Here is a 12,414-nt window from a genome sequence, read left to right as displayed (position 1 = left end):
AAATGACAGTGCCCATTATACAAGCAGCTCCACACGGGATGTGATTTAGGCTATGTGCACACATGGCATTTTTATATTTTTTTCTAGCATTTTTCCTTTTTTTTTTTTTTTTTTTTTTTTTTTTAAATCAATAGAAGCAAGGAAAAAGCATCCCAGCAAAGTCTTGAGAATCGTGACTTGCTGTGAACACGCTGCTTTTTTCCTTTCAGATTTTATTGCTTAAAAAAGAAGGCAGCATGTCACTTGTTTGGGTTTTTCCGCGTTTCTATAATCCCCTGCAATGCTTTATGACTACAGGGAATTATAGCACAGCACTTTGCCTCACACACCATTCATACAGCATGGTGTATGAGGCTCTCTGTAGCTCAGTAACATGGGGTCATCATGGTGACAACCCAGGGTTACTGTGATAGTAATTGGGTCCCTGTGATCGCATTCCAGGGACCCAATTGCCAGGGAGAGGTAAGCGATCCCTCTCCCTGCCTTCTGAATGCTGCGATCGCACTGATAACTGCATTCAGGGGGGTTAAACTGTTGGGAGCGGCGCGGACGCCGCTCTGGACAGTGAGGAGCCGGGTCCCAGCTGTAAGATCATGCGGAGACCCAGCGGCGATCGCGAGCGTACACCACAGGAAATACTGTAATTCTTTTCCTGTATAGACATATCTGGGGTGCTCACCTATAACAACATGCTTTGTGATTTAACTATGATCGACACCTATTGGCCAGGATAAGCAGGTTTTGTTTTTTTTTTTTTGCTAGGGGTTAATATGGGATTTAAAGGGAATTTGTCACCAGGTTTCTGCAACTAAATCTGAAAGCGGTATAATATAGACAGAGACCCTGATTCCAGTGATGTCACTTACTGGTTACCTGCTGTATCTTTGATATCTGCTGAAAAGTAGTTTTATCACTGGTGGACTAGTAAACCTGCTGCCAGGTAGTCCACCATATTCATGAGCTCGGTATGGCCCCATCAGCACTACTGATTGGCGGCTTTCTGCCCATGCGAGGTATACATAGAAAGCTGCTAAGCAGTGATATGGGTGGGGATACACACAGCCCATCATTCACAGAACTAGAAGATCTGTAGCAGAGATAAAATCTGGGACTGCTGTATAGACATCACAGTTGACGCTGGGACTGCTGTATAGACATCACAAGAGATGCTGGGACTGCTGTATAGACATCACAAGAGATGCTGGGACTGCTGTATAGACATCACAAGAGATGCTGGGACTGCTGTATAGACATCACAAGAGATGCTGGGACTGCTGTATAGACATCACAAGAGATGCTGGGACTGCTGTATAGACATCACAAGAGATGCTGGGACTGCTGTATAGACATCACAAGAGATGCTGGGACTGCTGTATAGACATCACAAGAGATGCTGGGACTGCTGTATAGACATCACAAGAGATGCTGGGACTGCTGTATAGACATTACAGGAGTCACTGGGGAAATATGCATCACAGGAGGGGCTGGGGCATATACAGAAACTAGAAAAAGGGTAACAATGCAAATTGCATGTGCTGTATTTTTTTTTTTTTTTTTTAAAAGGAGAGCTGTGAATCAGTAGCTTGTGCACACAATGCTCAGTACACAAGTGCTCACTCATAGGTGACACATTACTATGAATCAGGGATCTGCAACCACTCAGATTGGGCGCCACAAACCTGGTCACAAATTTGCTTTACACGCTTTTTTTTTTTTATTGAATAAGAGATGAAACACAAACTCTATATAAAATATGTTTGAGTACCCCTAATGTTATAACCTACAGAATAACTGATTTGTAATTTATTATGCTAGTTTATATAGAATAGCACTAGCTTGTTCTGCGGAGCTTTCCATACATTGTAATCATTGTCCTTCTGGGGCTCACAATCTATATTTTCTATCAGTATGTATTTGGAGTGTGATTGGTAGCCACGGGGAGAACGTAGGCTACTTGCAGATACTGTTTTTGGTGAGGATTGAACTTCGGCTGCAAGCAAAACATCTGAGCCACCGTCCTTCCACTTTAGGCTCCTTTCACACTGCGTTTAGCCTTACTTTCACAGGTCCCGTTGAGGCATCTGTCCGAACCGCCCCACCCCGCAAAGCATGTTTTGGACGCATGCGCCGACAAGGCCATTGACTGTAATGGAGCACACTACGTTAGCGTGTGCTCTGTTTTGTACCATTTTTAGACATATACGTTTTCGGCAGGCAGACACCCGAACGTAGTCTACTACTACTATTTATTTATATGACCCTGAAAACAAAGAGCAGTCAAAAGAGTGGAGGCACAGTGGTTCTCCTCGTCCAAAGAAGTTCAGGGTGCAAAAATCAGCCACTAAGGGGATAGCGTCTGTGTTTTGGGATGAGGGCAGGCTGCTAGTGGACTACCTTCAAAAGGGTTCCGCCATCAATGCAAAGTATTACATTGAACTTTTGGACCAATTGAAGGCAGCTCTGAAGTCCAAAAGGTGCGACAAGCTGTCCAAAGGAATCTTGTTCCTGCAAGACAACGCCTCCACTCACACTGCACAAGCGGCCACGGCAAAACTGGCAGAGCTGGGCTTCAGCTGGTTGACCACCCACTTTATTCACCAGATCTAGCTCCCTATCATCTCTTTCCAAACCTGAAGAAACACCTCAAGGGTACCAAATTTCACACCATTTCTGATGCCACGGCTGCTACAGATGCCTGGTTTGAGGCACAACAGAAATCTTTCTTTTTACTTTGCTTATAGAACTTGGAATACCGATGTAAGAAGTGTGATGACATTAGAGGAGAGTATGTGGAATAAATGTAAAGTTTCATCATCCGATCTCGTTTCTTTCTGGGTAAAGCCAAAGACTTTATCAGCACCCCTCGTATCTTTTTGGCTTTTAGTCAATTGCCAAAATGAAAACCAGTAGTTGTGGCCATTACTGATGAGGAGAAATGTCTCCCAGAAAGAAGAGAGAACTAGATTGATGAGAAAATGCAGCAGCGTTGGAAAACTGATGTGGAGAAGTGTTGGCTGAGGCAGGCGAGCTCCTCTGAGCTGAGCCATTCAGGACTGAGGCCGCCTCATGTCTGAGCACTGGATGTATCCTGTTTCCCCGAAAATAAGACACTGTCTTATATTTTTTTTTTGCCCTTAAAAAAGCACTGTCTTATTTTCAGGGGGTGTCTTATTCTCGAGGAGACATGGTTGGGGGTAAGTTTACCCCCCACAAAAAGCAGACCCCCCCCCCCCATCCCAGGATCGTCATACTTACCAGCTCAGGGTGTCTGTATGGCTCCCAGATCCTTCTATGATCTCCCATCAGGTGTGCTGCACGCCTCCCCTGCGTCTGGCTGACATCAGATCACACACACACACACACACACACACACACTTCTCCCTGTGATCTCCCTGCAGCTGTGCTCCCCTGCGTCTGGCTGACATCAGATCTCATACACACATCAGATCTCTCACACACATCAGATCACACACACACACACGCACACATATCAGATCACACTCACACACAAACACACACCCACCCCACTTCTTCCCACCCACCCCACGATCCCAGCAGCTGTGCTGCACGCCGTGCTCCTCTGCCTCCTGCCGACACTCACAGATCCGATCGCATACACTCACACACAGTCACACATCAGACAGTATAAACGCACACATCTGATGGCATAAGCTCACACACACACCCCACTTCTCCCTGTGCCCTCCGGTGGGCGGTCCCAGCAGCTGTGCTGCACGCCGTGCTCCTCTGCCGACACGCACACATCCGATCGCATACACACGCACACATCCGATCGCATACACACGCACACATCCGATCGCATACACACGCACACATCCGATCGCATACACACGCACACATCCGATCGCATACACACGCACACATCCGATCGCATACACACGCACACATCCGATCGCATACACACGCACACATCCGATCGCATACACACGCACACATCCGATCGCATACACACGCACACATCCGATCGCATACACACGCACACATCCGATCGCATACACACGCACACATCCGATCGCATACACACGCACACATCCGATCGCATACACGCACACATCCGATCACATACACTCACACACACACTGACGATATTGCACATACGCGCTCACACACTCACAACATCCGGAGATACCACATGCTTCCGGCCAGTGATCCTCCGGCAGGTCCTGCACAGGGGACAGTATCGCTGCTGAGAAGCAAGTGATATCGTCGGATGTTGTGAGTGTGTGGATGCGATCTGGTGTGTGTATGAGAGTGAGTGAGTGTGATCTGATGTGTGTGTGTGTGTGTGTGTGTGTTCCGCCGCTGCAGGACTTTGATGCGCTCACCTGCTCCCGGTCGGGGTCTGGTAAGTATGATCGGGGGTCTTCTTTCTTCTGTCTTCTCTCTTCTGGGGGTGCCCGCTGCCTATAATGAAGTGTCCTGCAGTGTCTTTAACTCTTTCACCGCTGCATGACACTTCATTATTGACCGCAGCTATGTCTTATTTTCAGCGGATGTCTTATATTAAAGCATCCCTGAAAACTCCTGCTGTGTCTTATTTTCGGGGGACGTCTTATTTTCGGGGAAACACGGTATTGGGCAATCGGTCTGATTTTAGCTAAAACTGCATCACGTTTTTACATTGTGCCCAATTCATCATTTCTGCATTGTTGTTTTTTTTTTTAAGGGATAATTCCTGAGGCTATGTGCGCACGTTGCGTTTTTTTCCGCGGAAACGCTGCGTTTTGAACTGCAGCATAACTGCATGCGTTCAGCTTCCCCAGCAAAGTCTATGAGAAAGCCGAAAAATCAATGCACACGCTGCGTTTGTAAATGCAGCATTTTGGATGCCCAAAATCGCTGTGGAAAAAAAAGCAGCATGTCACTTCTTTTGTGCGTTGTAGCTGCGTTCTCCACCCATTGAAATCAATGATGTGGGTCAGAAAGAAACCAAAATGCACTTGGACTGCATTTTTGTTGCGTTCCGCATGCTTTAAACGCAAGTCTTTTCAGTCTATCTCTGTCAATGTCAGTCAATCTGTCTGTGGATGTCGGTGAATCTCCCTCTGTCAGTTGGTCGGTCTCTTTCTCTGTCAGTTGGTCGCTCTGTCTGTGTGTGTCTCTCTCTCTCTCTCTCTCTCTCTCTCTCTCTCTCTCTATGTCTGTCCCTCTCTCTGTCCGTCGGTCAGTCTCCCCCCCCCCCCCCCCCCCCCCCCCCTCTCTCATACTCACCGTTCCCTGATCACCAGCGCGGCGCTGCACGGCTTTCACACTGCTCCGGCGGCTTTTCCTCTTTTGAAAATGCCGGCCGTTCATTATTCAATCTCGTATTCCCGGCTTTCTCCGTCCACCGGCGCCTATGATTGCTTGCAGTCAGACACACCCCCACGCTGGGTGACAGCTGTCTCACTGCAACCAATCACAGCCGCAGGTGTGCGGGTCTATATCGTGCAGTAAAATAAATAAATAATTAAGAAAAAGACGTGCGGACCCCCCCCCCCAATTTTGATACCAGCCAAGATAAAGCCACACGGCTGAAGGCTGGTATTCTCAGGATGGAGAGCTCCACGTTATGGGTGGCCCCCCAGCCTAACAATATCAGCCAGGAGCTGCCCGGAATTGCCGCATCCATTACATGCGACAGTCCCAGGACTTTACCCAGCTCATCCCGAATTGCCCTGGTGCGGTGGCAATCGGAGTAATAAGGGGTTAATGGCAGCAGCCCATAGCTGACACTAAGTCCTAGGTTAATCATGACAGGCGTCTCCCCGAGATACCTTCCATAATTAACCTGTAAGTGAAAGTAAATAAACACACACCCGAAAAAGTCCTTTATTTGGAATAAAAGGCAAAAAAACCCACTCTTTCACCACTTTATTAAAATCCCCAAATACCCCTCCAAGTCCGGCGTTATCCAGAGGTCCCGCGACGCATCCAGCTCTGCTACATGAAGCTGACAGGAACGGCCGTAGAACACCGCCGCTCCTGTGAGCTCCACGCAGCAACTGAAGTGAATCGCGCTGTCAGCGGGGACGTCACTGAGGTAATGCCGGTGTGTGTGCGGTGATGATGAGGGTGGTACTGTCGGGATGTGTGCGAGGATGTCGGCGGTAATGTCGGGATGTGGGCGGTAATGTCGGGGTGTGTGCGGGGATGTGGGCGGTAATGTCGGGATGTGGGCGGTAATGTCGGGATGTGGGCGGTAATGTCGGGATGTGGGCGGTAATGTCGGGATGTGGGCGGTAATGTCGGGATGTGGGCGGTAATGTCGGGATGTGGGCGGTGAAGATGATCGGGACACCACACACAGACAGAGCTGCGGTATGACATTGAAGTCGGGTGCAGTTCACCCGAGTTCATTCTCATCGCGCGACTCTCTGTGCCGGCTGTCAGCCGGCATGTAGCAGAGCTGAATTGCCGGGGGAACACACTGTCAAAAATGCATCCAAAACGCATAGAAAAAGCATCCAAAATGCATGCGTTGTGAATGCATTTTTTTTTATAAACTCAGTGTCCAGTCTGCCAGAGGGTGCGTTATTTTCCGCACTGCAGAGAACGCAACGTGCGCACATAGCATGACTTTGTTTTCTGCAATATGCACTTGGTTCATGAATTTTGTAGTAAATAAAAAGCTGTTCTTAATTTTCGTCTTTAATCTTTTTGCGGCTTTTTTCACAATACATACGGATTTACGGAAACTCGCTCCGCTGGTGGGGGAGGGGAATGCATTTACATTTTGATATTTTGCACATTTTTTTTTTTTAAAAAAGTTGCAGCTGATGAATTAAATGAAAACCTCTGGAAATCCAAAAGCCACCGACAATGAATGTCATAAAAGAAAACAAACACCAACTTAAAATAGGGAAAATGAAACGCATCAGAATGAGACAAAAAGAGGCAGATGCAATGATGAGTTGGACCCTGCGAGTGTTTTGTAGGCCATTGTTTATAAAGGGCTTTCTGGAGTAGCCACTTAATTATTTTGGCGCATCTCTTCTGTGGCGTGCTCTTCTCTGCGCCTCGCCAGAAGTCCTACTCATGCACTGGAGTAGCATTTGTGGTGTAAAAGCTGGCCGGACCTTTGCTGAGATGACGGGCGGCCGTATACATGCCAGTGCTGCTTTCTGTGGAGCTGAATCAAACTAGTGTAAAAGTGCCTGAAGTTTAGACAAGCGTTTTAGGCCAGGTTCTGAGGCAACAGCTTTGATGGATCGCCCTGTAAATGCCTGGTCATTGCCGGAGCACCTCTGTGGAGTATGGCCGCTGAAAGATGCAATAATAGTGGACTTCAGTGCCAGACTTGAAGAATCGGGGTGAGAAAGAAGACTTTGGGAGTGTGGCTTATTGATGTCACAGCCCTGTAGCTATTAATGTCTGCTGTGAATTGTCCAGGGGTGTAACATAATAGTGATCTGATTGGTGCTCATTGACAGAAGTCTGCTGTGTGCGTATAAGGTGCATCTAGATGAGCAGATCTCGGGCATATGACGAGCAGCGATCCACTACATACCTGTCCTGTGTCCACAGTGTGATGATGGCAGCAGAGTGATGGGGTGTTGTGCTATAGAGGAGCGTGTAATCGGCAGCACGTCTGGTACTTGGGTCAATGTGCTGCCGATAGATCACTTATGCCGGCCTAAAAGCCCACTAATCACCTGCTGAATGAATGAATGTTTTTGCTCGTTAGACCAGTGACTTCAGACATGTTCCATGGGCCGGGAATCTTGCATGGTTTGTTCACCAGTTCTCAGCCCCTCTGAATGCACCAGAAGGGTTTGTGCTAATAGAAACCCTTTCCTAACGCCTGACATACAGCAGGAAGAATAACAATACCGTGCTTTCTGTGGAGGAAATGCCTTTATTAGGAAAGGCTTTTTTCCTGGTATGTACTTTACAAGACAAAGTTCAAAGTGACTAGATAAGATAACATTAATGGTAGGTGACGTGGGTGATCACTGGCTAACATCTCATAACTGCATGGGGCCAGGACAATCGGTGGGATATGTATACAGGAATATGATGGGCCCGCAGGACAAGCCAAGGATCGAGCGGCCTGACCACCCCGTGTGACCGCAGTCCCATGAAGGCTCCTGTGGGCATTGTCCTTTGCTGTTTGTAACTCTATTAGAAAGTAGTCAGTCTATAATGATGTATGTTTTGTCAGGTCGAATCATTTATACAGTATACTGTAATATTTAAAGGGGTAAAGGGAGCTGGGCTTTGTGTGTAGAATATGTAAGGGTACGATCACACCTATGTTCCATTATAGAAGCAGAACAACAAAATATATATCCGTCATATGACCAACCCCGACGGTGACCGCAGACCCACATGACTTCTGTGGGATCCCACCATACCAATTCATGCAGAATGCTTGACTGTCTTGTTTGGTTGTGGGGTCAAATCTGCCGTGGAATTTGTTAAAGGGAATCTGTCTACAGGTTTTTGCTATGTAATCTGACAGCAGCATGATGTAGGGGCAGAGATCCTGATTCCAGGGATGTCACTTTATCATTACTGGACAACAGTAAGCTATCTCCTGTTAATAAAACACTAATTGTACTGAAGCTGCTAAACACATTCTAGTAATTACTATATCCCTGTAATCAGGGTCTCTGCCCCTACACCATGCTGTTCTCAGATTACATAGCAAAAAGCTGCTGACAGATTCCCTGTAAAGGCAGATGTAAGCAGACCGTACTCTGTAACATGAGAGGAGTTGTAACCACCTGAGGCACGTTTGCCTTTTTAGTGTAAGTGGAAATTTTCTGCTGAGCATGTGCACTTGGCTTCATTTTAGAAATGATATCCCATTGAGTCTGCAGTACTCCCGAGCTTGCGTGTGCGCTGTCATATAGCATCACCAGTCTTATAAAGAATTCTCTTTTTTTCTCTTTTAGACACTGAAACCTTGCAATCGCCACGAGGAGTTAACATTTATTCATAGCGTTCAACTACTGAAATTAAAGTTCTGGTGGAAGTTTGCAGCCGGTGTCCCAGTTGCCATATGCTTTATGTGGAGTAGACGACACGGACACGCGGATTACAGGGAAGACCGCCATAGCGTGAAGGCTCTGTGTATAGATGGAGATATAAGATATGATACAGTGTTTAGCGAAAGATGCAACCCTCCTCTAGAAAGGTGAGTGCTCATGTTTCAATGTGCTCCAGACAGTAATGTCACCATGAAAGTGACTTCCATTATTTCAGCCCAATAGCCTTCCTTCACAAAGAGCAAAGGACTGCAATAGGTTACAATAGCCAGGCTTTTTATCTCGTGTGTGTGGTGTGTGTGTGTACATGAGTGGGTGTGTTTACATGTACATATATATGTGTATACACACATGTACAGAGTATCTGTCTGTATATATGTGTATATTACTGTGTGTGTGTATCCTACTCACAAAAAATTAGGGATTTTTAGCTCTCAAGTGAAATTTATGTAAGACATAAAAGTTACATAGTTACTAAGGTTGAAAAAAGACCTAGGTCCATCTAGTTCAACCTTCCTCCACAGTACAGTGATATTTTATGGGTGACACGGTGGCTCAGTGGTTAGCACTGTGGCCTTGCAGCCCTGGGCTCTTGGGTTCAAATCCCACCGAGGACAATAGATTGGATTATAGATTGAGTCCCAATGGGGACAGTGTTACTGATGTATATAAAAGCACTGTGGAATTAATGGCGCTATATTATTGAAATATTATGTATTACATGTTATCATGAAAGTAGGGCATTAAGTAGAAGCATGCAATTGTGATTTCCTCATCTCAAACAATTTATTGAAACAAAAGCCAACATTGGTGGGTATTCCTCCCCAAAAAGTGTCAGTGTCTCAATTTGTGATGTGGCCTTGAGCATCGATTACAGCTGACAACGATGTCTCCTGCTGTTCACAAGTGGATTTGTCTGCGGAGGCATGGCTCCCACTCTTATTGAAGGGCAGCCCTCAGGTCACTGAGGTTCTGGGGTGCAGAGTTATGAGCCTGTACACGGTGACCCAGTTGATCCTATAGGTTTTTTTTTAATTCAGATTTGGGGAAAGTGCAGGCTGCTCCATTTGAGGTATCCCCAGTCACTTTAAGTTCACCTGAAAAGGTTAGAGTGCATTTTAGGATCATCCCGAAATTTCACTTAAAAGCCAAATATCCTTAACTTATCCATTTGTAAAGTCATCCTTGGAATTGTTCTAGAATTATAAAGTTTTTTTTTTCTCAGAAAATTATTGCAATTACACATTTTTGTTATACTCATGTTTATTTCTTGTGTATTGGAGCAACAAAGAGAGGGAAAAAAAGCAAACTGGACACAATTTCACACACAACCCCAAGAATGGGCTGGACAAAATTGTTGGCAACTTTCCAAAATTGTGGGTAAGCAACCTTGTTTCAAGCTTGTGATGCTCATTCAAACTCACCTGTGTCAAGTAACAGGTGTGGGCAATATGAGAATCACACCTGAAACCAGATAAAAAGGGGAGAAGTTGACTCAATCTTTGCATTGTCTGTGTGTGCCACACTAAGCATGGAGGACCAAAAGAACTGGAGAACTAAAATTGTTTAAAAAATGGCAACAATCTCAAGGCTACAAGTCCATCTCCAGAAACCTTGATGTTCATTTGTCCACAGTGCTCAACATAATCAAGTAGTTTACAACCCATGGCACTGTAGCAAATCTCTCTGGACTTGGACAGCAGAGAAAAATTCATGATCGGTTGCAACGCAGGATAGTCACAATGGTGGATAATCGGCCCCAATCGAGTTCCGGAGAAATTCAAGCTGTCATCTAGGCTTAGGGTGCATCCGTGTCAGCGCAAACTATCCATTGACATTTGAATGAAATGAAACGCTATGGAGGAGACCCAGGGGAACCCCACTGCTGACACAGAGACCTAAAAAAGCTAGACTGTAGCTTGCCAAAATATACGACAGTTAGCCAAAATCCTTCTGCAAAAGCGTCTTGTGCACAGGTTAAGACCAAGGTAGAGTTTTTTGGTAAAGGAGATCATTCTATTGTTTACCAAAAATGGAATGAGCCTACAAAGAAAAGAACACAGTACCTACCGTCAAATATGGTGGAGTTTCAAAGATGTTTTGGGATTATTTTGCTGCCTCTGGCACTGTGTGCCTTGACGGTGTACAAGGCATCATGAAATCTGAAGAGTAAGCAAAGGATTTTGGTTCGCAATCTAGGTGCCCAGTATCAGAAAGCTGGGTTTGATTCCTGGGTCATGCGTCTTCCAGCAGGACAATGACCCCAACATACTCCAAGAAGCCCCAGAAATAGATGGAAACAAACCCCTGGAGAGTTCTGAAGTGGCAGCGATGAGTCTGGATCTAAACCCATGTGGAGAGATCTTAAAATTGCTGTTGGGAGCAGACACCTTCAAATATGTGGGACCTGGAGCAGTTTGCAAAAGAGTGATCCAAAATTCCACTGGACAGGTGTAAAAGCTTGTTTGTGGTTATAGGAAGCGATTGATTGCAGTTATTTCAAAGTATATGCAACCAATTATTAATATAAGGCTGCCGAGAGTTTTGTCAGGCCACTTTCTGCAGTTTTGTGTGAAATATGTCCAATTTACCTTAACTCGCTTTTGTTTTTTTGTATTGTTTCAATATACACAAAGGAAATAAACGTGTATAACAAAATGTTGTAATTGCAAAATGTCCTTGGAGAAATACTTCATTTTCAGAAACCATTTTAAGGGTGACAACACTGTTCAGCCAAGACTGTATATAAACTGTTGGATATACTTCCACGTATGGCCTAGAATGTGATAAGGAAACAGATTTGCCGTCGCTGTACTACAGCAAGTAGGATGACAACAGTATAGAGTATCCAGTGTCTTTGTCTGAGCGATGCATGGTATGTACAGTATGTACAGTGTGCGTGTCTTAATATTATTATATGCATGCACACAGTATATCACAAAAATGAGTACACCCCTCAAATTTTTCTAAATATTTTATTCTACCGTTCCATGGCTCAACACTGAAGATATGGCACTATGATACAATGTAAAGTAGTTAAGTGTCCTACTTGAATAACTGTAATTTGGTGCCATCTAAATAACTCCACACATAATGTCTAAACGGCTGGCTAAACCATTGTCAAGCACTGCCTTAACCTTCTTGGGCATGGAGCTAACTAGAGCTCGACAGGAACCACTGGATCCTCTTCCATCCTCCGTGATAGAGCTGGTCGATGTTAGGGACCTTGCGCTCCTTCACCTTTTTGTTTGAAGAGGCTTCATAGATGTTCAATAGGGTTTAGGTCTGGAGACCATGCTTGGCCAGTCTAGCACCTTTTCCCTGAGTTTCTATAACAAGGTAGTGGTTTTCTTGGAGGTGTGTTTTGAGGTCATATTGGAATACTGTCCTACCGCTCAGTTTCCAAAGGAAGGAGATCATG

At 45.5% G+C, this 12,414-nt stretch overlaps 1 protein-coding gene across 7 annotated transcripts in view; it reads left to right on the top strand.

Moving 5' to 3' along the window:
* LOC142256662 (epsin-1-like) overlaps positions 1-12,414 on the top strand; it is a 139,437-nt gene that overhangs the window by 22,594 nt on the left and 104,429 nt on the right. For all 7 annotated transcript variants that reach the window (XM_075328474.1, XM_075328472.1, XM_075328471.1 and 4 more), the window contains exon 2: positions 8,901-9,142. The gene's annotated coding sequence lies outside the window, so the exon portion shown is untranslated. The remainder of the gene's footprint in view (positions 1-8,900; positions 9,143-12,414) is intronic.

This window comes from Anomaloglossus baeobatrachus, chromosome 11 (genome assembly GCF_048569485.1).
Source record: "Anomaloglossus baeobatrachus isolate aAnoBae1 chromosome 11, aAnoBae1.hap1, whole genome shotgun sequence".
NCBI lineage: Eukaryota > Metazoa > Chordata > Amphibia > Anura > Aromobatidae > Anomaloglossus > Anomaloglossus baeobatrachus.
Note: the sequence above shows the minus strand (reverse complement) of the source record. Positions and strands in the feature narration are given on the sequence as shown.